Genomic DNA, 14,285 nt, shown 5'->3' with positions numbered 1-14,285 from the left:
CTCAGACCCCACACCCCCACCTACTCCCTAGTCCCCTGCCCCTAGCTCCCTTCTGCAGCCAGCCTCCAAGCCCAGATCCTGCACCCCCTCCATTAGTATCATGGAAGAGTACAGCCCTTGGCCACTTTCCAGATTCCTTGAGTGCCCCCGCCACCCGCGCACACACACCAAAAGTCATTGCTTATCCCTATCTTGAGGGCAGAAGAGTCATCTTTATACTGAACTCTCTGCCAAAAGTTGGTCTATATGCTGCTGATTTTAACATGGTTATTCATAACAGGCTGGGTCCTGAGGGTCTTAATCAGATTTTATGTAATTTATACTAACTCAACACACACTCTGAGAACAACAAGAAATCCTGTGGCATCTTATAGACTAAAAGATATTTTGGAGCATAAGCTTTTGTGGGCAAACACCCACTTCATCAGATGCAAGAGTGGGGGGGAGGGGGCTCCAAAGGGGTATTTAAAGAGTGGGGTCCCGAAGTCCTGTGGTATCTTATAGACTAACATATTTTGGAGCGTAAGCTCCATAAGCATAAGCTCCAAAATATCTGTTAGTCTATAAGGTGCCACAGAACTTCTTGTTCTCAAAGATACTGACTAACACGGCCACCTCTCTCACACTCTCTTGAGTTGTGTCTTGGGCTTCACTATTCAGGTCCTTTAACACACAGATAAAGCGTCGGGGACTTTTTATTGAAAAGCGCTGTCTTTTTAAAATCAGAGGCAGAGACTGAAAATGTTACTTCTGTTGGGGGTGGGCACATAGTGCCTGGGTTTTTCAAGGGTGAATTCATCATGGTGGTAACAAGTGCATAATGAATGGATGTTTTAAATATACTGACACCTTATGAAAGCCCATCTTCAATTAATGTGTCTGGTTCACTACATCAAAATCCACTTGATGTTTCTTAAGGCAGGGGTTTGTAGTGAATGGTAATAACATGCATGATGTAACCTTTATCTCTGTACATGTAAGTGTGTACAATGCATATGTAAACCCAGAAGCACTGAGACCACGGACAAGGGAGAGTGAAATCTCTTCTCTACAGCACCAGCTGGCTTTTAGCTCATGGGATAGAGCCCCTGGTTTCAGCCCTTAAGGTCACAGGTTCATTCCCTCCTGCTGACATCCCATGTCCATCAGTCTTACGCTGTTGCAAAAATCTGGTTTTGTTTTTTCAGGTTGGAGTGCAGCGAACCTAATGCGAGTCAACTGTTGCACCACATAGAAGAGAAGTCTGCATGCATGTCTACGTATGTTGGGTGCCTTCTGCTCCGTATAAGCTCTATTTCAGCTTCACTTCTATTGTGCTTTATCCCAGCTAGGCCACCTGTTTGATTTAAGCTATGCCCAGTGGGTAACTGATGGTGCTGAAAAATGCTTGAATGCAGAAGTGGCATAATTATCACCCACTGAGCCACCATTGAAGTGAGGTCTGTAAAGTATTGGAAATAAATATGAAAATGATGAATTCATTTAATATTCCACCGCAGCATTCAAACATGGGTTCTTCCTCATTCCTACCAAGAGTGAACCTCAGATGAGCTCTTAGTAAACCAAGGAACCCTGGGGTCATGGCAGTTGGATCTGACCCTGAGTTTCTCTGGTTGTAGCTCACTGTGATATGTTTTCTGGAGCAAGATTGGTCCAGTGTTATGGTGCATGCCTGGAACTTGAGAGCCAGGTTAATTCCTGTCTCTGCCACAGACTTCCTATGTGATCTTGGGCTAGTCACTTAGCTGTTTCGTGTCTCTGTTCTCCTCTAGGACAGAGATCGGAACACTGCCCTATCTCACAGAAGTGTTTTAGAATAAGTACTTTAAAGATTGTGAGGCACTCTGATGCCATCATGGGGGTGGTGGGGGAGAGGAGCATATAAGTACCATAGATAGAGCTAGTAACTGGAGAGTGTGGAAGATTTTCCATAGGAACTTAGTTTTCCTATAAAAATTATAAAAGACATTTCTGTTTTCATTGCAAATTTTGAATGGCACATGTCACACCAAATTTATGTTTTTATTGAACTTCTATTCAAAAGTCATTTCCCAATCACCTCTAGATTGAAAAAAGGATTTTTATTAGCTGGGATAATTTCATAGACTTTCAAGTCAGCATTAACTCTGGTGACCATCCAGTATGTCCTCTTGTAAACCATGGGCCAAAGAATTCCCCCAATAATTCCTGCCTCCTGCATATTTTTATACATTAAAATAGTAGTATCCTTGCAGTAGTGTTTCCTCTAATTTTTCCATTCCTGGGCAGAATAAATGTTATGTGCACCAAGGCATGGGCGAATGTGCACTGCCAGTAGAAACACAGGCTGCCCACTGTGGGTGCTCTGCTAATCAGCTTGGCAGCACTTTAGTCTCTCCTGGATGGCCACCTAAACACTCGTCTTACAGGGAAGACTTTTGCTGGCCGACAGTAGTGGCGGGTCGACCCATCCTAGTTAATCTCTCCCAGAGACAAAACAGCTCATGGTTATTTACTTGTATATAATGGTTTTAAATGGTGTAACTCCACTGACTTTAGCTTTCCAGTCAAGTTTCCAATCATGTTGACAAACCTCAGGCATGAAGGGATGATCTGTGGTCCTTGCTGGAGGACGCTCTCCTTCTGATGGTGCCCATGTGATCAACTGATACGGAGATACACACATCTCAGAACTGAAAGAGACCTCAGGAGGTCATCAAGTCCAGTCCCCTGCTGCCCTCTTGGCAGGACCAGGCACCATCCTTTTTTTCTTTTTCTTTCTGCTTGCTCCCGATACCTAAACGGCCCCTTCACGGGTTGAGCTCACAAACCTGGGTTTAGCAGGCCAATGCTCAAACCACTGAGCTATTCCTCCCCCCAAGACAACATTGTGTCCTTCATTTGACATTGGAGAGCCTGGAGAATGTGCAACTGGACTACTAAGAGATGTCAAAAGGCAGCTTATAACGCCTGCCACCTCCCTGACGTCACACCCCATCAGGAAGGCCCTCGAGGACCATCCAAAGAGTACTAACTATGGAATGCGTCACTCCTTGTTCTAGTAGGGCAGGGATGGCCAACCAGTTAGAGAGAGAGAGACAAAAGAGCAGTGGATAGAGTGCCAAGAGCCATGTATTAGATGTTTGTTTATATTTATATATCCATATATAGATATATAAAAATAAATATAGAGTGTATATCAAATATATAATAAACGGCCTCTCTCCTCCTAGTAAACTGGGGAGGAGAAGAGGCCTGCTGGAAATATCCCAGGAGGCTGGGAGAACAAAGTAAGTGGTTAGAAGCTGCTAAGAAGACACCTGCTCCCTGAGCTGAGAGGAATGGGTTGGTTGCTCAATCCCAGCGAGCAATGGAGAGCCTGTTGCAGGGGCAGGAAGAGAAACAGAAGGCCGAGCAGGAGCAGATGACAGTCTGGGGACCCTGAAAGGCCCAACCAAAACCCAACGGCTCTCCGAGCGGTGAAGACATTGTAGGGCAGGAGTTCTGCTGCAGAAAGGTTGGTTGTGTCGGTCTGTAAGTATCTGGGCTTTCTCAAAGCACGTGGGGTGTGTGTGCACATCAGAAGTTACTTTGCAAAGGCTTTGAGTTCCTTGCTGTAGCGGTCATGGCTCCTTGAATGGGTTAAACAATGAAGAGGAGCACCCATGAGGGGGTGGGACTCTGGGAAGGGCTGCATTTGAATAGCTGGAGAGCCTCAGGGAGGTCCAGTAGACTTGGGAGTCTAGGGGACCTGGACCATGGGGTCTCACATCTGAGACGGGGGTACCAGGCAGGGAGTTGGTGCTCTGGGGGGTGGATCTGAGGTGCCCCAACCGTTGCATCCATGCTGCGCAGACCTGGGCTTTGAAACGCACAGGGTCCAATATTTGGCTGTGAGCCCCACAGCGTGGTTCTCCGATACGGTGTATTCATGTCAGATTTAGCTGCCTTCGAAGCACATGGGCACCAAAGGGTGGGACTTATTGCAGCAGACTGGTGAATCTGCAGGAGTGGGGATTCAGACAAAGATGTAACAGCTGCAGTGTTGTGCAATGCAGCAAAACCCAGAACTGGGGTCTGCTGGGATACTGCTTGGGTGTGTGAATATAGCCGTGGAGTTAGATTCTAAATAATCGGTGACTGCCGGTTTGAGGGAAACAGATTAGTACCCATCTTATGAATCTGTGGTGTGGAATGCAAAGCTGAGCTCCTGCCTATTCCTGCTCTGGTTATCTCCTGGTCCCTGGGGTCATCAGCAACCTTGTAGATGATGTGAGTTTTAGATGAAATGTGAAACTGGCCAGTTCCTTCTGAATAAATCACCTTCTGGGAGACCAAAAAGTAGCTAGACTGCCTGTGTGATTAGCTGGGCTTTGGTTAAACAGCACTTTGGGGCAGGATCTGTCTTTTTCTTTTGTGTTTGGACAGTTTCTCATACAATGGGGTCACGTTCCATGACTGAGGCTCCTGGACACTCCCACAGTGCAAATAATTCCACCTTTCAGAAACCAGTTAACCAATCCTCACACCATCACTGTACAACTGGGGTGATTATTAATAGCCTGGTATTAGAGAACGGAGACAGAGAGAGATGGTGCTTGCTCAAGCCTACCCAAGCAATCCATGTCCAAGCCAGTGCTGTAACCCGGGTGGTCCATGTCACCCGTCCTGTACTCCGCTCACTGCAGAACTGCTTTTCTACCTATATATAAAAAGCAGTTTGGGAAACAAAGAGGCTGTTTGTTTTTATACCAGAATACAATTCTCTAAACCAAAATGAGTCTACCAACCGAGAACTTTTTCCCATATCTGAACCAAGCTGCAATGACAAATAACTCAGCAATGACCTTTGACCCACCAAAAGAGTCAAGCTCATCTGTTCTTTGCATGACGTTTCAGTAGTCTTTGCACGTTAGCCTGAGTCCAAGCAAATGTCAAGTAAAATTGAAAAGTAACCATGCTGTACTATATTAATAACATCAATAACACAAAATTGCATATGGACTCTTCCAGCACCAATTGGCTGTTTCCTGCATGGTTCTCTCACTTCCTGTCAACAGAAGAGATGGTCTGTACTTCAGATCTTAGCATGCAATTCCAAAGCCCATGCAAAGCATGGTGAAATTACTGGCAGTAATTAGTTTATTTAGAGAGTCATTAATTAAATGGAACTGTTCTCCCCTCTGTAGTGTTAGAACTGAGCTGTAAGTGATCCCATCTTAAAAGAAAAGATGTTCTGTGAAGAGGACAGGAGCCAATTTTTCTCATTAATCAACAAGACCAGAACAAGAAGCAGCAGGGGAAAAATTAACTTAAATATTAGGAATAACTTTGCAACAGTAACAATAGTCTTAAGTAATGGAAATGTCTGCTTGCCAAGGAAAAGTTTCCTCTGTCAAAGATAATGGAAACAGTCCTGGAGGCTGCCACTGGCCTTCATTGGGTGTCTTCCAAATCACGCACTTCAGTTTTCAAGCCATCCAAGTGACGAAACAATTGTTTTTTTTATGACAAAGACTGTGATCAGGCAAGGGCATCAGTGCCTCCAGAACAATGCCGAGCAGCCTCAGTTCCCAGTGGGAGTTGAATACACCCTGCAAGTCACAGGAACAGGGCCAGAGTCACAAAGGGAGTATATTGGAAGGGGTGCTGTCAGTTTAGACTTTCCTGCACTGCAAGCTTTAGGGCTCGCAAGGATCATGTACTCTGGTTTGTCCTGCACCTAGCACAGTGGGGTCTCACTTGGGATGGGCACTTTGGGTGTACTTCTAATAGGAATATGAAATAATAGCAATGTGAAATTTGGAGTTGTTGTCTGGATTCTGCTATGCCCGTCTGCATTTCTTTAACTCAAGAGCTTTCAGATGACAGCACAATCTTTAAACTAATCATAGAACACTAGAACTGGAAGGGACTTTGAGAGCTCATCACCTGTCCTCACAGCAGGACCAAGCACCATCTAGACCAGTGGTACTTCACATATACTGCAGCCTGTACCCCTTTGGTTCTCAAAATACGTTCTTGGAACCCTTACCAAAAATCAAATGGAGATGGGGGGGCTATACACTTTTAAATGCATATATATATATATATATATATATATATGTTTTATGTTGTTGTTCATCACAAATAATAGTACAGTAGGCATACAAAAATATGCAAGTACTACCCAGAGATATTGAGGAGTTTTGCTGTGGAAGTAAACTGTAACTGACATGCTAATGGATCTGATGAAGTGGGTCTGTCCCATGAAAGCTTGTCACCGAATGAATCATTTTGTTAACCTTTAAAGTGCTACATTTCTGCTGCTTTGGTTTGTTGGAGCACAGACTAACACAGCTACCTCTCTATTACTATTCAATGTGCTAACAGTTAGCAGCTAACTGAATTCATATGTAGGTCCGATGAAACAAAGTAGTTGTACTTACATGCCTGTGCTTAATTTGTGTTTTTGATGATTTACCTTCTAAAAAAAATCTGGCATGTCTCGCATCCCAAGAAAGGGCATTATGTACCCCCGGGGTGTGTGTACACCCCAGGGTAAGAACCAGTGATCTAGATCATCCCTGGTAGATAGTTATCCAACTGGTTCTTAAATATCTCCAATGATGGAGATTCTACAACCACTGTGGGCAATTTACTCCAGTACTTACCCATCTTGACAGTTAGGAAATTTTTCCTAATGTCCAACCTAAACCTCCCTTGCTGCAATTTAAACCAATTGCTTCTTGTCCTATCATCAGTGACCAAGAAGAATAATTTTCCTCCCTCCTCCTTTTAACACCCTTTTAGGTACTTCAGAGTAGCGATCATGTCCACTCTGTCTTCTCTTTTCCAAACTAAACAAACCCAGTTCTTTTAATCTTCTCTCATAGGTCATATTTTCCAAATTTTTAATCATTTTAGTTGCTCTTCTCTGGACCCTCTCGAGTTTCTACACATCTTTCCTAAAATGTGAGGCCAGAACTAGACACAATACTCCAACTGAGGACTAATCAGCGCAGAGTACAGTGGAAGAATTATTTCTCATGTCTTGCTCACAACACTCCTGTTAATGCATCCCAGAATCACGTTTGCTGTTTTTGCAACCGTGTCACATTGGTGACTCATGCTTAGCTTGTGATCCAATATGACCCCTAGATCCCTTTCTGTAGTACTGCATCCGCGGGAGTCCCTTCCCATTTTGTATGTGTGAAACTGATTGTTCCTCCCTAAGTGGAGTACTTTTCATTTGTCCTGATTGAACTTCATCCTATTTTCCTCAGACCATTTCTCCAGCTTGTTCAGATCACTTTGAATTCTGACCCTGTTCTCCAAAGCACTTGGAACCCCTTCCAACTTGGTATCGTCTGCAAACTCGATAAGTGTACTCTGTGTCATTATCTAAATCATTGATGAAGATATTGAACAGAACTGGCCCCCAAACTCACCCCTGCAGACCCCACTTGTTATTCCTTTTCAGCATAACTGAACCATTAATAAGCACTCTCTGTGAATGGTTATCTAACTAGTTATGCACCCAGCTAGGTTGCATTTCCCTAGTTTACTGAGGTCACATGATACTGTATCAAATGCTTTCCTAAAGTCCAAGTATACCATGTCCACTGCTTTCCCTTTATCCACAAGGCTTGTTGTTCTATCAGAGTAAGCTATCAGGTTGGTTTCACACAATTTGTTTTTGACAAATCCGTGCTGAGGTATTACCAATCACCTTATTATCTTTCCAGCTGTTTGCAGATGGATTATTTGCTCCATCATCTTTCCTGGCACTGAAATTAATGCTGCATAGGATGTGTTTAGTTCTTATCTTACTGTGATCCAAATATTGAGCACTAGGGACCTGCAAAGGATGGCTGTAGCCACAGATACAAGGGGATTGCAGGCAAACAGAGATGGGGTCACTGGAACAGAGATGTGGGGAACTAGCAGCTGAAAGAGCAGGCAAAGGGCAATTGTGGTTTAATTGCACGTACAACTGAAAACTAGGCCTAGTCCTGCACTTGTTCCTCCAGTTAACAGGCAGCTGAGCAATAGGAATGTGTATTTTAAAGAGCTGTGGGTCATCATTGTAGCACAGATGGTGAGAGTATGGGAAGAAATTGTCACCCCCTTAGGAAAAGGGAAGACATTCAGTTGTGCACTGGGAGAATAACTTTCACTCAAATGTTTCCCAATACATAAGCTCATGATAAACTGAATTTGAGGTAGCAATTTAAAATGTGAAAACCCCACTGTATGACTTGCATTGTGGAGTTCAATGGTAAGAAAGGAATTGGTTTTTTTAGTAAAATATGTAGTTTTTCCTAACTGCCAGCCCTGCAATCTCAGTTTGGGCTACGAGATTCAAGCAGGAGCCTTCCTTTTGCATTATCAATAATGAAGTGTCCACAAGCCAAATTCTGCCTACAGTGACACAGTTCACAGATGTCTTCATATTCTGCCCTTGTTGACTTCACTAGATTTGCAAAGGTATGAGTGATTGAACTCTGTAATTAGTCAGTGATTCTGCTGATGCACAAGAGGGAATGGAATCCAGTTCCTTTCCCCCTAGGGGGTTTATTAATTATTATTAGATGGGGCTCAGTTTAATGAAGGATAGTATGCCAAGACAAGTTCTGAGGTTTGAAGTCCAGTTCTCTGTGCGTTCTCTCCTGCTTCTCTTGGTGTTTCAGGACATACCTCATTAATGATCCACGAGGCCCAAAGAGGTTTGGCTCTAGGGAGGTGCTCCTTTGTCATCTTTTAAGCTGCATGGAGCTCCATGAACAGAAATTAATCCAAAAGAAATGTAGAGAGTCAGGAGATTTCAACATGACATGCTCAAATTCTGCAAAGGACAGCCTCCTCCAGAACATGGTTTGTCAGCATGATGAGCTTTTCCTCCATTAAATCTTCACAGTTTGGGAAAGAGCTAACGCAAGTTCAAAGTGCAACCAAACTTTAGTGACTAAATTGATACAGGCCAAATTCTACTCTCAATCCTGATCTGCACAAAATTTTGTACCATAAGCAGTTTTCACTTGCTCGTGAAATAGTTATACTAGTACAATCCCTGAGTGTGCCTGCAGTCATCGGCTACGTCTACACGTGCCCCAAACTTCGAAAATTTTGAAGTTTACTAATGAAGCGCTGAAATGCATATTCAGCGCTTCATTAGCATGCGGGCGGCAGCGGCGCTTCGAAATTGACGCGCCTTGCCGCCGCGCGTCTCGTCCAGATGGGGCTCCTTTTCGAAAGGACCCCACCTACTTCGAAGTCCCCTTATTATGGGGATTATTATTATGGGAATAAGGGGACTTCGAAGTAGGCGGGGTCCTTTCGAAAAGGAGCCCCATCTGGACGAGACGCGCGGCGGCAAGGCGCGTCAATTTCGAAGCGCCGCTGCCGCCCGCATGCTAATGAAGCGCTGAATATGCATTTCAGCGCTTCATTAGTAAACTTCGAAATGGCCATTTCGAAGTTTGGGGCACGTGTAGACACGGCCATTCTGGCATAAAGATGCCTTATTCCCTTTCCCATATGGGCATAGCTATTCAGTACCAGCTCCTTTACACTACAATAAGTTCATGCATACTCATAGGCTTGTAACACTTTCACTATACTGGTTTTGTTGAAGTACCACCTCTTGCGTGTAGACAATGCGTCACTTGTACTAGCGTGAGCCGAGTAACTCCAATGGCCCTTTGAGTGAATTCACATTGGAAGGGTCAGTTGGATCCAAAGAGGCTATTTTCACATCACTTGTGAGCACAGACCTACAGGTGATGCACACCTTGTGGAACGGCCGCTCAGGCAATCTGTTAGTAGAGCCCAGGCCTGTGTACTTCTGCAAGGCCCTACAGCGGGCAGTGCAGGCAGCCCTAGAAGGGCCAATGTTAGGACATCTCCACTGTGCCTTTTGAGGAGGGGCTGCTTTCAAAGTTGAAGTTGTGTGAGTATTTGTGCCCCCAGAGGCGTGGGGGAAGCTGTACTGGAGCAGGGCAGGGTGGAGTGAAAAGCCATCCAAGGATGCTCTGTTAGCTGCAGAGTGGTGGGGGCAGTGGGGGGGGGGGGAGGAAAAGCCGCCCAGAGGCGCTTCTGTGTCTGGCAGGTCTATTGCACTGCAGTGCCATCCTCTTACTGTGCACCAACAGAGCTGTGCCAAGCGGGGAGGGCTGGGGAGACAGTGCCCCCGGGGCAGGGCAACTGCCCAGGGTTTTGGGGGGGAGGTGGCGATTGGAGCTAGGGCATCCTGCTGCTTCCTCTGCACGGGGGGGGGGGGGGAGGGGCGCCGGAATAGCCCCGCCCTCCCTCGTGCTCCAGCTACCTGGCGCTCGCTGGCCCCCCACTTCCCCCCCTCCCTCCCCCGGCTCCCAGCGCGTGCGCCCTGTTCCCCCCGCCCGCCCCGGGGCCGGGCTGGCGCGCGCCACCCGGCAGCCGCGCGCGCCTGCCGTGGTGCTCTCCCTGCGTGCCCGGGACCGGCGCTCAGGCGGCCGCATCAGCACCACGGGGAGCAGCCGGAGCGGGGGCCTCCTCCAGCTCCTTGACTCCTCCGCTGCCGGCGGTGGTGGGTTGTTGTTTTTTGCACGCGTCTTTTTACTGCTCATGCCAGCCCTCGCGCGCGCCCCGCTGAACTTTGCAGGGGGTGGCAGGCCCGGCGCTCCTTAGCCGGCCGTGGACTTGGTTTGACTGGCGGGACCCCGCTGCTGCCAGCCGCGCTTGGGCGGAGAGCGAGCGTGCGACGCGACCCCCCGCCTCCCTCCCGCCGGCCCCTTCAGCCCCCCGCCCTTCTCGGGACGACTCGCGTGCAGTTAGCTTGTTGGGAGGTGTAGTTATTTGGTGACTGCCTCGCGGCGCCCCAGGCTGGAGCTTTTGAGCCAGGAGCTGCCCTGAAAGAGACCCAGGCACAATTCCAATTGTTAAAGGTAAGAGGCGGCGGGGAGAGGGGTGGGGGGTGAGGGCGGGGGCGTGTTGTAGAATTGCAAATGCACTTTGGTTTGCAACCAGATCCTCTCTCTAGTTTGGGCACCTGTCTCGCCCTGCACCCCCAGCCGTGCACTGTCCTTGCCTGTGCAGGGTCCGCGGTCCTTTGCAATTGCTCTTCTTTGCATTTTACTTCTCAACCCCCGCCCCTTTTCTCCGTCCAAAACTGGGTTTGCTCCCTGGACATCTGAACAGCTCTGAGGCCAGTGGAGAGTGGGATGCTGCCGCTGTGGACTCCTTTCCATTGGATAGCTTACCCACAAGGCTCCATGGAGTACTTGCAAGGGTCATAGCGGGGAGATTCTAGCCCTTGTTGCAATGTAGTTGTGGATGGTCGGGAATCTGGCCGGGGGAATTCCCAGTGATTGACTGGATGGAATAGGGCCAAGGAGAGAGGACTGTACACTAGCTGCTATCCTGCTTCTTTAACCCCTGTTGAGGGAACAGGTGAATCCTCCCCACCCACGCACCAAGAGCTGAATGACTAAAAATCCCAGAAAAGGCAAAAGGCATTTTTGTTGTGCTAGTACAGATCACTGTCAGTCCTAAAATGCCAGGTCATTATGTCAACTCTTGCTGGGGGGAGGGATGGACTCGCTACCTAAGTACACAGGTTGCATTATTAGCTGGTCCAGGGGTAGCTCCCCCTGGCTCATACTCCCCCGTGACAGCTGCAGAAGTCAGAGCTGAAGTTGAGTTTTGCTCTCTCTCTGGACAGTCTTCTGTTTGGGACATGAGGAAAGGAGCCACCCACTTAGGCAAAGTGGTCATCCCCAGCTGGAGCTCCATCTCTGGCTACCCAGGGAAACTCCCAGTTGCATTCACGGGGCTTCCCGTGGATTGCCTCAATCCCAAGGTATCAAAATAAATAAACTTCACTGCTCCTAAGTGGAGGAACAGGTCAGAACTGCAGTCATAGGACATAAGTCTAGGGTGACAGGGAAACACAGAGGTGGAGGCAACAAGGATGATAATTCAAGTATCCGTCTTTTGTAAGATAACAAGACAGACCAAGTGGGCGAGGAAATATCTTTTGTTGGGCCAACTTGTGTTGGTAACTCAGACAAGCTTTGGGAGCTACAGGGAGCTCGTCTACAGGTCTGGGAAATGTACTCAGAGTGGCAGAGCTAAATAGAGGTGAAACAGGCAGTTTAGCATAAACATTCATCAGAGCTGACAGACTTGCCTGGCCCCTGGGTAAGGTGGGAGTCCTGGCACCATGCTCCCAGAAGGGGCGGGGCCTCGGGTGGAAGGGGTGGGGCTGAGGCAGCCAGCCCTCAGCGCTGCCGGGAGTGTACCATGTAGTGCCCCCCTCGTCCCAGCAGCCCTCAGCACTGCTTGGAGTGGTGTGAGTGGTCCCCTTGCCCTCCCCCCCCACCAGCGGACCTGGCACTAGTTTGCTAATATTCTAAAGGACCCTTCAAGGTGAAGAGCTCCGTTAACACCTGTTAACCCCTCAGGAGTCACGGGCCAAAGAGGGGTTAGTTATTGTTATAAAGCATGAATCCAGTGTCTTTATTAAAACCGTGATTTTTTCAGTGTCTTACAGTGATGCATTTAAACTGCCAGGCTCATCCTTTGAGGATGAGGACTGATAGGTTGCATATGGCATGCTCACGTTCCCAAGGCAATTGCTCCACATCTGAGCTGCTTTTTGAGGCATGAGAGGAAAAGGGAAACAGCAACCATGCACTTGGCTCTGTGTGTTCTCCAGCCCTGAATTCAGCGTATAAATAAAATGAGATCCTGTGTGTGTTGCCTGCTCATGCCCAAAAGTTAACAGCTGCAGAGATTATTAACTAGGCTCCGTTTTGGTTACGTTGACATTTCTGGCGAAGTGGGTCTTTGGCCACAAAAGCGTTTGCTCCAAAAAATCTGTTAATCTACAAGGGGCCCGAGGACTTCTTTTTGTTTTTGTGGGTACAGACTAACACAGCTACCCCTCTGGTACTTGTTGGCATTTCAGTTACTCATTTCAAATCATTCCTGTCACTGGGTCCAGCCCTGTTCCCCTTCCAAATCAATTGCAACCCTCCACCCAAAACACCAGTGGATCTGAGACCAGAATCTAGCCTAAGATGTTCACAGTCTAAGGGTAATATTTCCAAAGTGCCTAAGTGACTCTGATTTTCAGTGAGACTTCGGCTCCTAAATAATGTGGGCCAGATTTTCAAAGGTATCTTTGTGCCTCAAGATGCGCCCATTCAGTGGGATGTACAGAAGCGTCTATAACCTGCTGAGGTATTTTGTAATTCCACTCGGCACCTTTGGATATCTGCCTCTTGGTCACTTTTGAAAGTTTTACCCAAAATACTTTCCTTCCCTGCCTCCATGAGGCAGTTTTGTTGCTGCCTTCATTTGATGGGAGTCACACGTATATGACGCAGCACAGAATCAAATCGCTGGTCTTCGCATTTGGCTGAATGTTGACTGTCAGCAGTGGCGGCACACAGATAAATAGCAATGACTCGCTGCCTTGTGCCGTAGCCTCAGAACAGTCTCACAGCGATTGGTAAGGTCAGTAATGACACGGAGGTGCCTGGTTCCACAGGAGAATTGGCTTTTAAAGAAGCAACTAAGAAAGGAACGGGTGAGGATCGGGAGAGGCGCATGCGGGGGCACGTTCCTTGGTTTATTGCTCTCCCTGAGGGGATATAGGCGGTCTGGCTTTCCCCTCTGGCTGGGGGTGGAGGGGAAGTGCATTAAAGCAACACACCTCCGCACAGAGACCATGGATTCAAAGCTTCATGGCAGACCAAACTCCCTTTCACAACTCACAAGAGAGGCCCGTAGGGCAGGGCAGGAAAGCCCGTCTGGCTGAGGCCATGCTGTATGAGTTCTGGCGATAAGGAATGTTCAGGCAGGCCACAGGCACTGGAATCAGCACAGCAGCCGACGCTTGAGTAAGTCGCTTGAGGAGGCTAGCAGACATCGCTCCCAAAATTGTTGGCTCCCCTCTTGTTCCCTGAAAGCTTGGCTAAGACAATGACAAAATGGGTTCCAGGCTCACCAGCTTCTCCTCTTGGCCGCTAGGAAGAGGGAAACATTTCTAGCAGACCACGCAGTTGTCAAGGCGATGACCAGGTGCCGTGCAGTACAGAAGATAGAGCACAGCAGGTGCCTCTTGTCAGAATCCTGGGGACAGGCTCCAGAAGAAGACAACGTGTGATTAGTACCATGTGCAGGAGAAGGGTCCAGCTAGAGATCACATAGACAGAGGTTCTCAAACTGGGGTCCCCGAGTCCTATCCAGAGCCACCGGTCCCACTGATGAACTCCTGCATGCCCCAGGACAGCTGTTCTGTGCCATGCAGGAGGCGCTGGGAAAGCAGGGGAGTAGAGAGG

General features: G+C 47.7%; 1 protein-coding gene across 5 annotated transcripts in view; it reads left to right on the top strand.

The window, feature by feature from the left end:
* Positions 1–10,385: 10,385 nt before the first annotated feature.
* FAM163B (family with sequence similarity 163 member B) overlaps positions 10,386–14,285 on the top strand; it is a 62,206-nt gene continuing 58,306 nt past the window's right edge. For 4 of the 5 annotated variants that reach the window (XM_075015610.1, XM_075015613.1, XM_075015612.1 and 1 more), the window contains exon 1: positions 10,386–10,883. The gene's annotated coding sequence lies outside the window, so the exon portion shown is untranslated. The remainder of the gene's footprint in view (positions 10,884–14,285) is intronic. The other variant, XM_075015614.1, reaches the window with a different exon arrangement.

This window comes from Carettochelys insculpta, chromosome 21, assembly GCF_033958435.1.
Source record: "Carettochelys insculpta isolate YL-2023 chromosome 21, ASM3395843v1, whole genome shotgun sequence".
NCBI classification, from domain to species: Eukaryota; Metazoa; Chordata; order Testudines; family Carettochelyidae; genus Carettochelys; species Carettochelys insculpta.
The sequence above is the reverse complement of the archived record's forward strand: the minus strand, read 5'-3'. Positions and strand labels throughout refer to the sequence as shown.